Source organism: Gobio gobio, assembly GCF_949357685.1.
Source record: "Gobio gobio genome assembly, chromosome: 13".
NCBI lineage: Eukaryota > Metazoa > Chordata > Actinopteri > Cypriniformes > Gobionidae > Gobio > Gobio gobio.
In genome coordinates, this window is record NC_137106.1 from 21,093,124 (window position 1) to 21,108,911 (window position 15,788).

Here is a 15,788-nt window from a genome sequence, read left to right on the forward strand (position 1 = left end):
CATGTTTGAATAAATTGTTTAGAAATCAATGGCTAAATTCGATATTGTATACTACCATATAGAATGGTGCAGCGATGACGCCAAAACGAAGACTAATTCGCAACTGGATACCCTCAAGATTGGGTTTTTATAATGGAGTTTTTCAGTTTATGAGTGCAATAAGGTCTGTGGTAAACAACTTGACGATACTGAAACATGTTGCTCTACAACGTAAATTCAAAATCAAAAATGATAATTTTAAGTTATGTTTATTTAAAAAATAAAAAAAAATATATATATATATGTTTTTTTGGGGTGTGAGTGTATGCAGTCTACATTGTAGAGCAAAACATTCAAGTATCGTCAAGTTATGTTTACCATAGACCTTATTACTCATAAATTGAAAAACCCCACAAGAAAAAAAAAACAGTTTTATGTAGAGTTGGATGTCGTCCGTGTAACAGTGGTATGACAGTGGTATACCGGGCCCTATCACACACCAGGCGCAATGTGACAGTTGCCAAGTGCCAAGTTAAAGGCACTCAGGTTCTGAAAACGAGGTGTGTTCAGGCGCTTGTTGGTGCTTTGCTATTTTGAAGCAATTGAGCCATCGACCAAAACCTGGTCTAAAGTCAATGGTGCAGTATTTTTATGTTATTTTAAGGGCGCGTTAGTAATATGCACCAATAGGCGGTTGCCCAAAATGCGTACACTCTGCTTATTACACACACAGGGATGTGCAGCAGCACACACAGAGAGACTACGACCCTTTTGGATCATGCGCCTGACGCGCAGACCGTTTTTTTTTCATCATTAAACTAGCAAAAGTGGGTTTGGACATGCCCTAAGGGCACCTGCACCATGCGCTTCAGACCATGCGCTTAGATTGTTAAAATAGGGCCCACCATGTATAATTAAAATAATAGGGGTGCCAAGACCGATCCCTGGGGTACACCACAAGTGAGGTGGGCCGCCGAGAATGAGTGGACACCTAAACTAATGGAAAAACTTCTATTTGACAAGAAAGAATGGAACCTTTTTAGTACCGTACCATGATGCCGAAAGAATGTTCCAGGTGAGATAATATAATCTGGTCAAAAGCCGAGCTCAAATCTAAAAACACTAAGGCCATAGTGTCGCCAGCATCTGAAGTCATTAAAATTATGTTAAAAACTTATAAAGGGCAGATATACCTCCAAATTGTCCTCTATATATTATTATGGCTGAAATAGTAAGAGTAGTAGTATGCTACTCCAACTTCGGTCAGTATTTTGTAACTTCAGCTTGCCACCACTAGAGCCCATAAATCACACTTTTCACCTTTAAGAATCAGAGGAGACGAGTCTGACAAGGACAATTTACAATACTGTACATTACCAGTACAATATTCTCCTGAGAGGGGTTTCTTGGCCTATTTTTCAAAAAACAATAATGATAATGACTTTCTCCTGATTTTGAGATGTTAAATAATTATGATTTTGCCAAAGGTCAATAATAACACAAGTGCTGACATTCTCATTTGGTATATTCTAAATTGTTAAACATTGATCTATGGTTTAATATTTGCCATCCAACAGGCACGACAAAGGTTTTTTTTTTTTTTCTTCCTTTGACAGAGAACCATAATGAGTTCTGACATGCAAGTGATTATTTAAATAAGGAGTGACAGTAAATGCATATATGAGCATAGAAAATGGGGCTCAGCCAGTTGAGATGAATTGCTAGATTAGGATTCACAACGGGATCGAATAAGAGAGAACATGAATAATATCAATGCAGAATTAGGGAGATGCACCCATTAAAGCAGTTATGTGGTTACATAAGCACGCTAATTTACAATATGGCTGCCAGAGAAATTGAATACAATAGAAATAGTAAATTATGATGCCAAGAGAAGCCCAAAGGTGAATGCATTTGCTTGGTGAAAGAAATGAAACAACTTCATCCTGCTGTTTAATGTGAGAACATATCCGCAATATATAAATGAAAACCCTGCTGAAAAATCCAGCCTTGCTGGTCACCAGCATATGGTATGGTTTGCATGCTGGGACCAGCTTGGGATGCTGGTGTGCTGGTATGATCCCAGCAAGACCACAACAAAACATATGTATGTGTTACACGTTTCTCAGTGTGTGTTCATAGAACAAGACTAAGACAATTTTACAAATTAATTTTGATAAATTATTTAATAAAGGAAAGCACATATTTTTGGTAACATATTTACTGGTACACAGTAAAATCCTCAGTGTTAAACAAACACAGCTCAGTTTTCATATGGTCCCAATTTATAGAGAGCAAAAGCAACACTGAAGCAATGTTGCAGTTAGTAAGATTCACTGAGCATTAGTGACGACACCTGGGGTTAACAAGCAGAATCATTGAAGATAAGAGGAACAACAAGAACAGAAAAAAGAGAAGAGACAAGCAAACAGCCCAACAACTAGGGGTGTAATGATACACTCGTGTCACGATTCGATATGAATTGCGATACTGAACTCACGATACAATATGTATCCCGATATTTTAAGCCAAAATAAAGAGGGTTTTTTTATTTGTACTTTTTATTATTATCAAAATAATATTATTATTAGTGTATTATTATCAGGACTCACAAATATTCCACCATTGCATTATTATACATTATATTCAACATTATATATAGTCGTTTAATGTAATAATGTGACTGAAACTCCGTAAACTTAGATTTTTTGCCCTCACGTATTTACTCTCTCATGTTGTTTTCGTGCGTTACGCAATCATTTGAACCGTTCGTGTTTACTACAGTATGCGGGTCGTTGTGAATCGTTGTAAATCATAAACCATCGTTCGTGTCTCTTCAGAAGACTTGGATTTGGATTAGACCACTCGATTAGTTCTTTTAAGATGCCTTCATGACATTTATTGGATCTTTTAAGTTTGAGGAATTACTTTAAATGGAGGGACAGAAATCCCTCCGGTTTCATAAAGAATATCTTCATTTGTGTTTGGAAGTTAAACAAAAAACGACATGATGGTGAGTACATGATGACAGAGTTTACATTTGTGGTAGCCTACATTTGTAAATTTTTGTTTGGGTGAATTATACCTTATAAACAGGCCTACTACAGCAAGTTGAGCCTTGGATAAAACAACTCTATATCGAGAATCATATCGTTTCCATCAACGATACATATTGTCACATTTTTATATCGTGATATATCGTTTAACGATATATCGTTACACCCCTACCAACAACTGCAACTGACTCACTGCAACTGATTAAACAACTCCAAAAACAGCATTACCATATTCACTTATTACAAACAAGTTTGGCTTTATTTCTTTCATTGTGCATGTACAAAGGTTGTTGAAGGCCTTTAGTTGGGGCCATTTACTTTGGTTAAATGAAATATCCTTCAGCAATTGTTGAAAGTGCCTTTTATCACTGTAAGAGTGGACTCCTGTAGATGGTTCAATCTACAGGGTTGCCATTAGACTAAAAAACGTTATCAGAAAGATGGAAGAAAACTGTACATTTCTTGTCTATTTCCACCCACTGCAACTCATACCAACGACGGAGATAAGCGCAGTTACAATAGCAAAATATGTGGGAGAGCGTTGCTATAATATGACTATATTGTATTGCAATAGGGAGCACTTCAAAGTCAATACTAAATCAAAACTAGTTAGCACTGTATTTGTAATAAAAAGGATTTAATGACAAAATCTGGTTATGGTTACACTTAAAATAGTTTCAAAATGGATGAATGAGATGATAAACTTATACCATTAATCGTACACAGCATGAATACAATGTTACCTGAGAGAGAGAAAGAGAGAGAGAGAGAGAGAGAAAGAGAGTGGGAGAGAGAGAGGAAGAGAGCAAAGAAGAGCAAAGAAGAGAAGCCCGAATGACTTCAAGAGCCAGAGGAAAAAAGAGAGAGAGCCACAAATCCAATCCTCTTTTATCTATTCCTTGACCATGTGACTGAAACCAAATGTATTCTTTTAAACTGACCAATCAGACCAAACTCACACATAACATTCAAACTGACCAATCAGACCAAACTCACACACTGTAAAAGGTGTGGCACCCCCTGCGGCCTACAGGCCTGCCTTTTGTCTTTCAGATGGTCCTTCGGATAAGCAAATGTGTTGACAACAGAAAAGCAAATTTCTTTGTTGGATTTCAAATATCAAATATCTTTGATTATTTTCAATCCCTTCACCTACAATTACTAAACACAGCAATGTACACATGACAAATCAAACATTATCCTTCCCGAGTGTGTGTGAAAACCATGCAAATGTACTGTGTGTCTGTCCATGAATGCTTCGTGCGATCAGTGATCTAGAGTGCGCACATACATGGTTTGTTCTTTGTGCATCAATATACCAGACTCTCACACACTTACTGGACGACACCAAAATGGTGCTCTTCAGAAACAATCGCAGAATATGACAGAGCTTGTGTTTTAAAGCAAAGCACACACTGGAATGAATAATTCACAAAAAAACGCAATGTGAGTCTCTATTCTCTCTGATATGTCTGATGTGATCAGCCTGGCCTTCTTTACATTAGCGCTGTTTTGGACTCTTTGAATTAATTCGATTACCGGATCACTGAAAACTTTCTCAGAGTTTGACGGCTTAAAATGGCCTGATCACAAACAGAGAAGTAGAATCGTGTTAAAGAGTTAGAATGGAAATTTCCTCCTACCAGAGTTACAGGTGCTTGAAGATGCTCAGTGTGATTGTGATAAACTCCGGACTTCTAAGATCATCTAACTGCGTGACGAAAATTACTTTAATGACGCAGCTTCACATACTTCTGTAATTTATTTAATTTATTTTAACGCGTTAAGAAATTTAAATTAATCGTATGCATTAACGTGTTAAAGGTGACAGCCCTAGTTTTAACCTTATATTATTTTTCCTTTACATCATTAATGTGTTACATATAGAAATATGCAAGCAAAAACAATGGTTGTCCCCAAAACCATGCTTGCATACAGACAGCTGGCCAACTCACACTCAACTGCAACCCTTTTTGAACCAGCTTAACCAGTGTTTTGCTTGAGAACAGCATGAATATGCTGGTCCACCAGCACTAACCAGCCTGGATTTCTATGCTGGATTTTCCAACAGGGAAGGCTTACAGGGAATGTATTGCACATTAAAGATGCTAATCACGCTGCATTATAAAACTAGATGTCTTTTTCTGTGCTTAATACAGTCTTAATGTTTTAAACTCTGAAAAGTGCTTTATTTCTCAACAATTAATATTAGGTAACTTAGCATAATGCATTGCTGAAGGGATATGAGTATATGATCGGGAAACTCTGAATCACCTTCCATTAAGATCAAAGAGAAGACACACTTTGGCCATAGTACCCACAATCCCACCTGCTTCTCCTCCTCCTCTCTGATCAGAAGCTGTTGTTTTGTCAGTGAGCCATGGTATCCCGGCATTCCCTAATGAGATTAGATGGCCACTAATGAGTGCTACATTGGGTAAAATCAGCTGTGTTGTGAAGGTCAAAATTTTCACTACAGATTGTGCTGTTGGACTTCAAGAATCATTAACTAATAACAAACAAATGATTTATGAGGGACGCAGAATTTTTGTTGGCCTTTAGGCAGGGTTTCCCTTTCTTCAGCCTATTTTTAATGAGCATGAAAATATGGAAGTGATACTGAGACCTGGTGCAATAACATGCAGTGAGCTGTATTGATTAAGAAACGTGATATTATTTTGGCATATGTTCACACGGCATGCATACAGATGGACTAGTTCGGGTAGGGATTCACCTTGAGTAAGTAAATGTTTAACTATATAAGGCAAACATGTTACCTATGAGAATAAAGAACTTCTGTTATCCTGTTTTTTTTTTTATGATGGAACATAATATTTGCTTTTCCAGACTGATCCTTCCAGTCTGGCTCAAAAGAAGGTCTGTAGGCACTGTGCATACACTGTAGATGTGAGGTCATACCATTTTTACCACGGGATGGAAATGCAATGAACCATTGACCTATATTGGATTCAAGACAAGAATTCATCTAAGATTTCCCCCTGTTCAAACACTCATGTTTAACCCCAATGACCTTTCATCAAGAGAAATTAATTTTCTTTATTTGTCACAGGGAAAAAGTTGCATTGCTGGTGGAATGTTCACCCGGGCATCAGCATTTTCTTATATTGACATTCATTTTTGATTCTGAAAGAGTGTAAATCCCCTGTTAGCCAGTAACCTCACGGTGCAATTTCAGTGAGATATAATCAACATGCAATTTGCTAAGTGGACAGAACTATCATTTTTGTTAAATGCGCATATTAGAAAGGCAAATATTGCTTGTCACAGTGTTTCAACTGAAAGCATCCAATACATCTTCCTATCAGAGCTGAAAGATGCTTGTCACAGCTAATATTTTCTGTCCACAATTGTTTGCTTGAGTGAACCCACAGAGATAGTGTAAAAGCCAAGACTGTGCGACATCAACTGCCTTTTATATTCAGGCCTTAGCTAAGATTTTGGTCATTGCCAAAGTTGACAAAGCGATCGACCGTGTCATGTTCTGACATACTCCTTGACACATGAAATTAAAATGGTTACCATGCAGGCCCAAACAAGTGTTTGCACTAATATTAGCAATGTTTTGCTTGGAAAAGAAAGAAAGAAAATCACGGTTATTTTGCCAGAACGATTATAAGGGGACACCAAATAATGAGCTTTTCATAACGATAGTATCAATGGGTCTCAATCACTAATTGTGTGGATTATTTTGTATTTGTACGCACAGTAGAAATCGCATGCCTGATTCACAACACGTGTGTACGCACATGAATTTGTTCTTAATCTCGTTCTGATGTTAGTGAATTTGGATTAGGCCTATTCTAAATGAGCAGCCATGTGCACAAGTTTAGTAATTTGCATTACAACACACCCAAACCATCTCCATGTGTTCCGCACAGCCATTTCTTTAAAGCTTTTCGTCAAACATATGCCGCTCTCTGCAGACGCACTCTCACCAGATCCTCGAGCAATGCCAAGTGTGTCACTCTCAAAAGCAGTTCAAACATATGAAGGTAAAAGAGTAGCAAAACTCAAGATGCATTATATGTCATGTTAAGAGTTTTCTTTATACTGATTTTCTATGGGGAGGAAAACACTTAACATTGCATTCATATTGGCTCATCTGCTTTCAGTACATAGTATGCTGTTTACTGAGTTTGATAATATAATTTATTTCTTTTAATATCACATGAAAATTTGAGACTGTCACATGCTTAGTCTAGAGGCTTTCAAACTGAATTTAGAATATACAGAAAATTTGAGTTTACCAATATTTTTAAAAACCTTTATCTAATTACTGTTTCGTTTCAGTTTCTAAAGTCTGGTTGGAAATCATGAGGTGATTATAATTATTTTGTTGTACTGACATCCCTAATTTTAAAGAATAAGAAATGCATTTTTGAACAGACTCTCTCCTAACTTCTCTATTCAATCACTGTTCAACTCTCTTTCACACACACACATTATCAAGTGTGTATCCATTTAGCTCCAGGTTCAAAGCATCTCATGAAACAAAATTAGCTTCAAACACGGGACGCTGGCCTTTAAAGATGTGTTTCACAGGGCTGCTAAGACTTACTACTAGCTTTTCCTCTGACTTAGAGAACTTTGACGTATGGGTTGTGCAAGGTTTTGTGAAGCTAATGAAAGTATGGGCTCCTCTATTAACCTCAGAGAGGAAATGGGAGGTAGTTTGATGCATTCAGATTGGCAATAGCCAATATTTCACCACGACAGGCATTACCAATGAATAATTAAGTGTTTAATATGTTCTTTAAGAGAGGGAGATAAAGGAGGGCAGTGGGCAAAGGGGAATGATTAAACTATAATTGATTATCCTTAAAACCAATGCACTTTTACGGAGTTCTCGATAGTGAAAGTGTTTGTGTGTTTGTGTTCAGAAAAAGAAATGGCTTTTTGATGGCACTGTCAGGACAGTTGCAGTCATTAGCTTTGAAAACTCTTCTATGATGGAATTCAGAGGCCTGGCTTGTTGAGATCATGAAAATTTAAGTGGGAAATTTATACCAGAGGGACCGCCCGCCCTGGCAGTGACTCGTGAATGCCCGGGGACACATGTTTTCACAGGCCGCAACGCTGGACTGATGTGGCTGGTGATAAATAGTTAAGAAAGTAGGGTTGTTTGCACTCTGCCGGCTGCGAGAGCACTGCTCAGTGGCATCACATACTTGAAAATGCAGTTTGGAGATACGATCAATTCATATTAAATTACGACTGTGGACTAAATCAGTATAGTGTAAAGTTATGGGTGGTAGTACCACATTAATTATTTATATATTTGTATTAATTCACAGAGATTCAATACCTATGTTTACACATCTTTGTGTGCTGTTTTAAAATGTACAATTTGATCTTCTTAAAAAAAAGGGAGGAGGAAGTTGATACATTTTCTGGAACATATTATCGGGAACAGATGTCATGTCTCCGGATATTAAAAATGAATGCTATGTTAAACATTTCAAGAATGTTAGATTATAATTTTGATTATTTATGACTAACAATCTGCTCTTCAACATATTATGTCACATATACAGTTTAGTAAAGGATATTTCATTAATTACAAAAATAAAATGTTGTCTCGGATTAAACATCAGCTTTGGCTTCTGTGATATCACATGGTAATTAAAAACATATGTGCTCTATTACAGCTAAACCAGTCTAAAAATATCGACAGGTTACCTGCTAGGAATCAGTCCACTGTCTCAGAGAATATACATCCTCATACAGACAGAGGTCAGCTATTTCCATACCTCAAATTACTGACCTATGGCTTCCTGTCCTGCATATATGTCCGTCTTGTTAACCAGCTGACAGATTTTCATGCATATTCATAGATGCATATGGTCTGCCAGAACGAAAGACATCTCATCTCCTTAGATTCTGCCGAGTAGCAATGTATGAAGACGCATCATTAATGAATGTACTAAAGGAAGCACTGTCTTAATTTTCTTGCTTTTGTGTTTGCATAAATTGCAATGGCTGATTTGAGACTGTATGCTGCAAAAAATGTTTTCTTAATCAGTATTTTTGTAATTTTACAGAATTTTTTTTTCCAAAATTCAACAAATTTGCTTGAGGAGGCAATTGTGACTTGCTTTTAGAAAATATATCTTACATTTAAAATCATTGCTGGTAACCCTTTATTTCGATGGTCCACTTTAGACATTCTACTAACTATAAGAAACTTTGCAACAACATTTCAATTATCAGTCATTAGAGTATTAGTAGACTGTCTACTTAATATCTGCTAGCTCTTTATGTTGATGCTCCCTCAACAGACATTCTACTGACTATAAGTAACTTTGCAAATACATGTCAACTTATTCTACTAACCCTAACAACTAACCCTAACCTAACAGTCTACTAATACTCTAATGAGACTCTAATTTGCATGGTAATGGATATGGCCATTTTAATATATTTGGTCATGGCAGAACAGATCTGCAACTCTGCTGCTGCTGAAGAACAAGTACAGAGACTTTCTAATGCCAACGGATTCACAGACATTGCGGTGAGCATGTAAGAGTTGCTGCTGTGCATGTAACATACATTAAATAACCCCCCAACAAAGCAGGAGACTTTAGAAAAGTGCAGAGCCTTCCCCCCAAACATTAGCTCCAAATAGTTTACAGGCTTAACACTATGGCTTATGACTATGTGTGCCTGGGCTACCTTGCAGACCGGCTTAGCTCTAGAAACGCGCAATTATAGCCTATATATTTACTCCAGAAACAAACTCTACAAACATGGAAAACAGTGATAGAAAATCTAAAGCAACTTTGAGGGGACTAAGTGAAACATGATTATGTATTTCTGAATAGCTAGCGACACTGGACATCAACCACATTGCAAACGCAAATACTTTTCAAATTTTCTTTGTATAACAGTTCTATCTAATAACATATTAGACAGGACTGTTAAAAATCGTAAACTAATGAAGACGGAGAATGGGAGCTGCGTGCTCAGGCTCTGGCATTCTCAAAGCCGCCAAAATAAAAGTCACAACAACAAGCACGGCTTACGTCACTTCAGAGTTCCTTCTGGCGGTGCAAATGCAACCAGGAAAATGGCCCTAGGGGAACTTTTTTGTTCTCGGGGAAACACCCTGGTGGATAGTTTCTATAACTACCCGGTGCAAACTCCTATAATTAAATAATTTTATGTAATAAAGTGACATAATCCTTATGCTCTTATTAATAAGTGAAAAAGCTGTTGACTGCTAAGCAGTTAAAATTGGGAGTGATTAACCTCACTCCCAACTCGTTACATATTGATGCTTGGTAAGGACCCTTCGCCGTCACTTTTCAACGCACAGGGTACCACTTTAGCGTCATTTTTCGACGAGACCAAACCCCATTCATAAACCAACCCATTTGTGAATTATATGATGTAAAACACAGGATATAGCTGACTGCAGGCACAATTTATTCAAAAAGTGAAAATATTCCAAGTGTTCCAAGTGGCCAAAACGATTGATTTGTGTGAAGGAAATCCCCAAAAGCGATCAGCGTCTCCATCGGCCAAAGATAGTGAAATTGCATTGGCTCTCAAATGTCTCGTGACCAATTGCGTCAACTGAAATGAATGCAATTCAGAAAATGGCGCTAAAGGGGTACCCTGTGCGTTAAAAAGTGACGCCAAATGGATCCTGGCCAAGCGTCAATATATGACGAATTGGAGTGAGACCGTGTAGAATTAACCACACATGTAAGCATAGCAAATGAAAACATTGCCCTTGGAAATAAATTAATGCATTGTTAGAATTATGCAGCTAAACATGGTAACCCTATTGAAAGCGGAAGCACAAATGGTTATTTCATGTTATTCTTTTCTCATATCCTCACAGAAATTACATACAATAGAACGCTTGCTGCTGCATAAACACAATTGCATAAAATCTGCAGCTTATATGCTTAGAAAATCATGATACAGACTGTTAAACATAACGGTAGATTACATACTGTTATTACTGATTTAATAAACAAACTACGCAATTTACACAGAGATCTGGAGTAAAAGAGAGTTCACTAATCTTATATGTTGATTTCAGATGCTTTCTGGAACCGCGCTGCAGACTGCTAACAGCAACACTAACAGTATTTGAATGATGCCACAGCAACCAATCAGCTGTGCTATTGGTAATGATGTGATCGCTACTAAATTACCTATCAGCCTGCGCCATTTAGAGATTTGTGCCAGAACTAGGTCATTAGTAGAATGACACTTTATTTCCAAATAAAGTGTAAACTTGTTTTTTTCACTAAGAACAACAAGTCTGAATATGTTACACAATTTTAATTTGAATGTAAACTGATCTATTTTATGGATATTTTTAGTGAAAAAAATCCCTTAAACACAGAGAGAAAAAAACCCTGACAGGTAACAGCTGCTGGGCTGGATGGAAAGCACATGCGAGAATACCATTCTGCTAAGACATGCTACTTTATTTCCTCAGGGCTAATCAGAGGTAGTACATAATCATTCGATAAAGACGGGGCAGGATGCCGTATTTTTGGAATTTAGGGATGTCTTGAAGTTATGGCTATTATACTGAGCATAGAAAGTGTCTATCCACAAGCCTTAACCCTGTGATAACTGATATGCACGTACGGCCTTAACCCCTAGGAGTCTGAGCACAACCATTTGTTTTTATTGTGACTGTACAAAAAAAAAGAAAGAAACTTAACAGATTATAATGATGTATAACACTTGCCTGAATGATAAAAAACGACAGAGTTATTTGAGTCTCTTTGGCACTGATAAGAAAAAAAGCAAGCCAATCACGCCGACGTGATTGCCGACTCGAGAGGGTTAAATCTTTCCCTGCCATTGACAGAATTTTCAGGCAATCCACGTTTTCACTGTTATATAGTAGGGGAGCGCTATTACGCATCTTCTGAAAGAGAACAGAATCTACGGATCAAAACACAGGCGAAGAAGCAGAAACAAGCAATAGAAGCATTGCTCATGCATATATAAAATAATGCAATCATCAAACATTAAACAGCACATAAATCAAAACTGTGTAACATTACCGAATGAAATGTCGACCCAGGAAGAGGTTGGACTCGATTTACTTCATCTATGTTTTGATGGTCATCGTTCTGTTTTATTATAATATTTATATATAATATTTTTCAATGATTTTCAACACCATGGCGCAGCATCAAAGTTCCACTCCACTGTGAGCCTACACTGCTCTGATTTGCCAGATGGCCCAGTAAGCTGTGATTGGTCTACCGTGTACAGCGCATGTTTCGGAAGCTAAACACCATTACCATAACTGAACTTCAGCTCCGTCCGGAGGCTTCCTAAAGCTCAGTGATTGTACACACTGTAAAGACAGTAACGATGACGTCAATTTTACCATATCAATCCGATTGATTGGAAGAATTAGTTATTCATCCCGAACCTCCATTGCAAAGATGATTTGAGCAGGACGTTTCTCAGTAATACACTACTCATTTTGAGGAACATTATGAAATGTTGCAACTGTAATTCCTCACCATCAGCATTAACAAGAGTATGTCCATCAACAAACCGATGTGTATATTTCTAATTTATTGCGGTGCACATGCAGGAACTCTACCAATAACTGCATATGTTGGCCCAGCACTAAAGTGAATGATTGATGTAACATAAACATTTGTAAAACAAACCTTTCTCCATCCTTTACTCAGAGTAGTAAGAATGACAGCTAATCTGCATTAATAGACACAGTTTTAGCTAATAGTGGCCCACAGCTGCTTAGCAGAAGTTTTTCGGTAAGACAGTAATAACATGAGTTAGCGGGTTAGCCGGAGACCTACACAATACAACATCAATAATTATTCATACTTATAGGTTGTGATTCTGAGAAGCAAGCTGGTCCAAATAAACTGACCCATCTTTCGGGATTTGCAGTCGTCAGTAAAATGACGTTTGAGGGATGATAAGTTGTTCATGGGTGGACATTGTAACATAGGCGGGCATTATGCAAATGTATTTTCTAATGACATAGAACCATCCAACGCTATCTCACAACCAATTTGTATGTGCTGTATTTGTCTGTACTGCAGTGATGGGTAGGTTTAGGGGCGGGGTTTGAGTTAGGTAATTCGTACGAAATCATACGAATTGACCAACTCATCAAATACGTACTATTTAACAAAAATCTTTCCAATACGTAAGAGTGAGTTCGTACAAATTCGTACGAATTAGCCACCTAGTAAAATATGTACGAATTGCCGTGAGATCTGGTTAAACCATCATGCAGTAGGATTCAAAACACTAATGACTCGTATAGGCGGTTCAGAGTCGATTCTTTCTTTTGGGAGACAATAACATTATTTATTGTGCACTTTCAACTTTACAACTTTGCGGAACATTTACATTCACAAACAGCTGTAATAGGGGCACTTTAAATCTTCAATAAACATGCTTTCAATTGTACAGGTTATTTTTTGTTTGTATACAAAATGTTGTAAATAACATCATGATACAATAACCATCAAGGCAGCAGCAGTTTCATGTTTACATTTCGAAAAATATCACAGGATTGTGTCCTTTTAGTGACTAGTCTTACACAAGACATCAGTGACATTGATATTTATGGCTCTATAACTGATTCTCTCCACCTACCGAGTTACCTGAGACAGGTTCAAAACCTGTTAGACCAAGGTCGCGAACTATGTCATTCCGGTGCTCAAGGTCCATGAAACCGTCCTAGAGCACATATGTGCTTGTCTGTGGCATCGCCGCCTTCATCTTGTCGCGGTCACATTCAGCATGCACTGTGCCGTGAGCTCCTCTGCCAAACAGGTGTTCCACCCCGGCTAGGCCATCAATCTGCCCACGGCCCATCTCTGTAGGATTCAGGGTTAATTATCATCAAATAAGCCATTAGAAAGAGTGATGAAAGGGAAGGGTAAGGATCCTGGGTTTGATAGGAAATAATGTTGTATAGATAAGTGGAGATAGATATTACTCCATGTTGTCGTGTTAACTGGATCAAGAGCTAATGCGGTTCTCTGGAAGAAAATGATAGGATCTTCTAGCCCTTTCTTAAATGGATCCCATCCATTAAAGGTAATTGCAGTTCAAATAAAAGCACATAACACATTCCCCAGCGCCTTCTTCCAGATCTTGACACGGGGTCTTATCGTTCTCATTCCAAATAATTTCACAATCTGTAACTGGTAAATGCCATTATGATTCTTTAATGTGCTTAATGTATTAATTGGCATTAGCGTTACATTAAGATCGCATAGTAAATTATTCCGTGGTATTAGATGACACCTGACCTATTGTAAATTTTACACTGTGCTTAGGACTTCATTTATCTATGCAGTATCCCTGTGAATATTTTAAGCACCCAATTAAATACCAACTGACCTGAAGGGCTAAAGCAGCCTGAGAAAATTGAGCTGTGCCGGGTTTGGGTGCTACAGTTGTTATGTTTAATGGTCTTTAGAAGTTGGAAGGAGCTTGTTAGGTGTCCTGGTCTTTCAATACCATCAAAACAATTCTGTCACTTTCATTAGGTTCACCTAAAAATACCGATCACTAAAAAATAATTTACTCACCCTCATGTCTTTCCAAACCTGTTTGACATTCTTTTTCCTGTAGAACACACAGGGAGTAGCATAACTTGCATTACTTATTTAAAGGTGTAAAAGTAATGCGTTACTTTACTAGTTACTTGAAAAAGTAACCTGATTGCGTAACTCGCGTTACATTTAATGGAGTAAGTGTAGAGGCATTGTGTGATGGTTATTGTAGTGAACATGCATTTACTTATTTTGCTTGCTAAAAAACAGATTCAGTATTCCTCAAAATGAATTAAAACTCTGAATATTATGCAAACCTGTAATAACTAAATGTTAAATAACACAAATATACTTTATGTATTTCATCTCACTTTATTGATCAATGTCTTTGCTGCTGACCTTCAATGATCTAATTCAACTAACAAGTAAAAATTACTTTAGATAAACCACATTTGTGTTCCATTTTCATGTTTTTATTGCTGAAGTAAGTGTGTTGAACTTTATTCTCCTGTTTTGGTGTGAAAGAGCATTTACATTAGATAGATACAACTTTATTTTAATTAAAAAACAAACAAGCAAGCAAAGCCCGGGTGAGAAAAAAGTAACACAAAAGATGTAACACATTACTTTCCATAAAAAGTAACTAAATAACACAATATCATAATGCATTACTTTTAAAAGACACTTTCCACCAACACTGGACTTGAGGGTGAGTAAATGATTAAATTAATTTTAATTTCAGGGGGAACAATCCCTCTAAAGCGGTGGATTTCAAAATAATATCAATATAAGGGAGAAAGAAAGTCATACTGGTTTAAAATAAGTAAATGATGATTAAATTTTTTTTATTTGTCCTTGGAAATGACTAGTGAAGGCAAAAAGATTACTGAACTAAAATATGTGAAAAGGAATATACTGTATATGACAAGTTTATTTAAAAATCAGGGGGCGGGGTAAAAACACTTGAATTAAGTTGTATTATTTTAATATATTAATATACATTTTTAATCATTACATTTTAAGTCATTCTGCACCCCCCTTGGAAGTTTGCTGAGGGCCCCTAGTTGGCCCGGCCCCCTGTTTGAGAACCACTCCTTCAAAGGTTCACCTCCACTGTTAATTGGAGTGTTTTATGATAAATTCTACATTACGTTACAAAGATTTATATCGTTTCGGGCTGATGATGTGATTTAACGTATAGAGC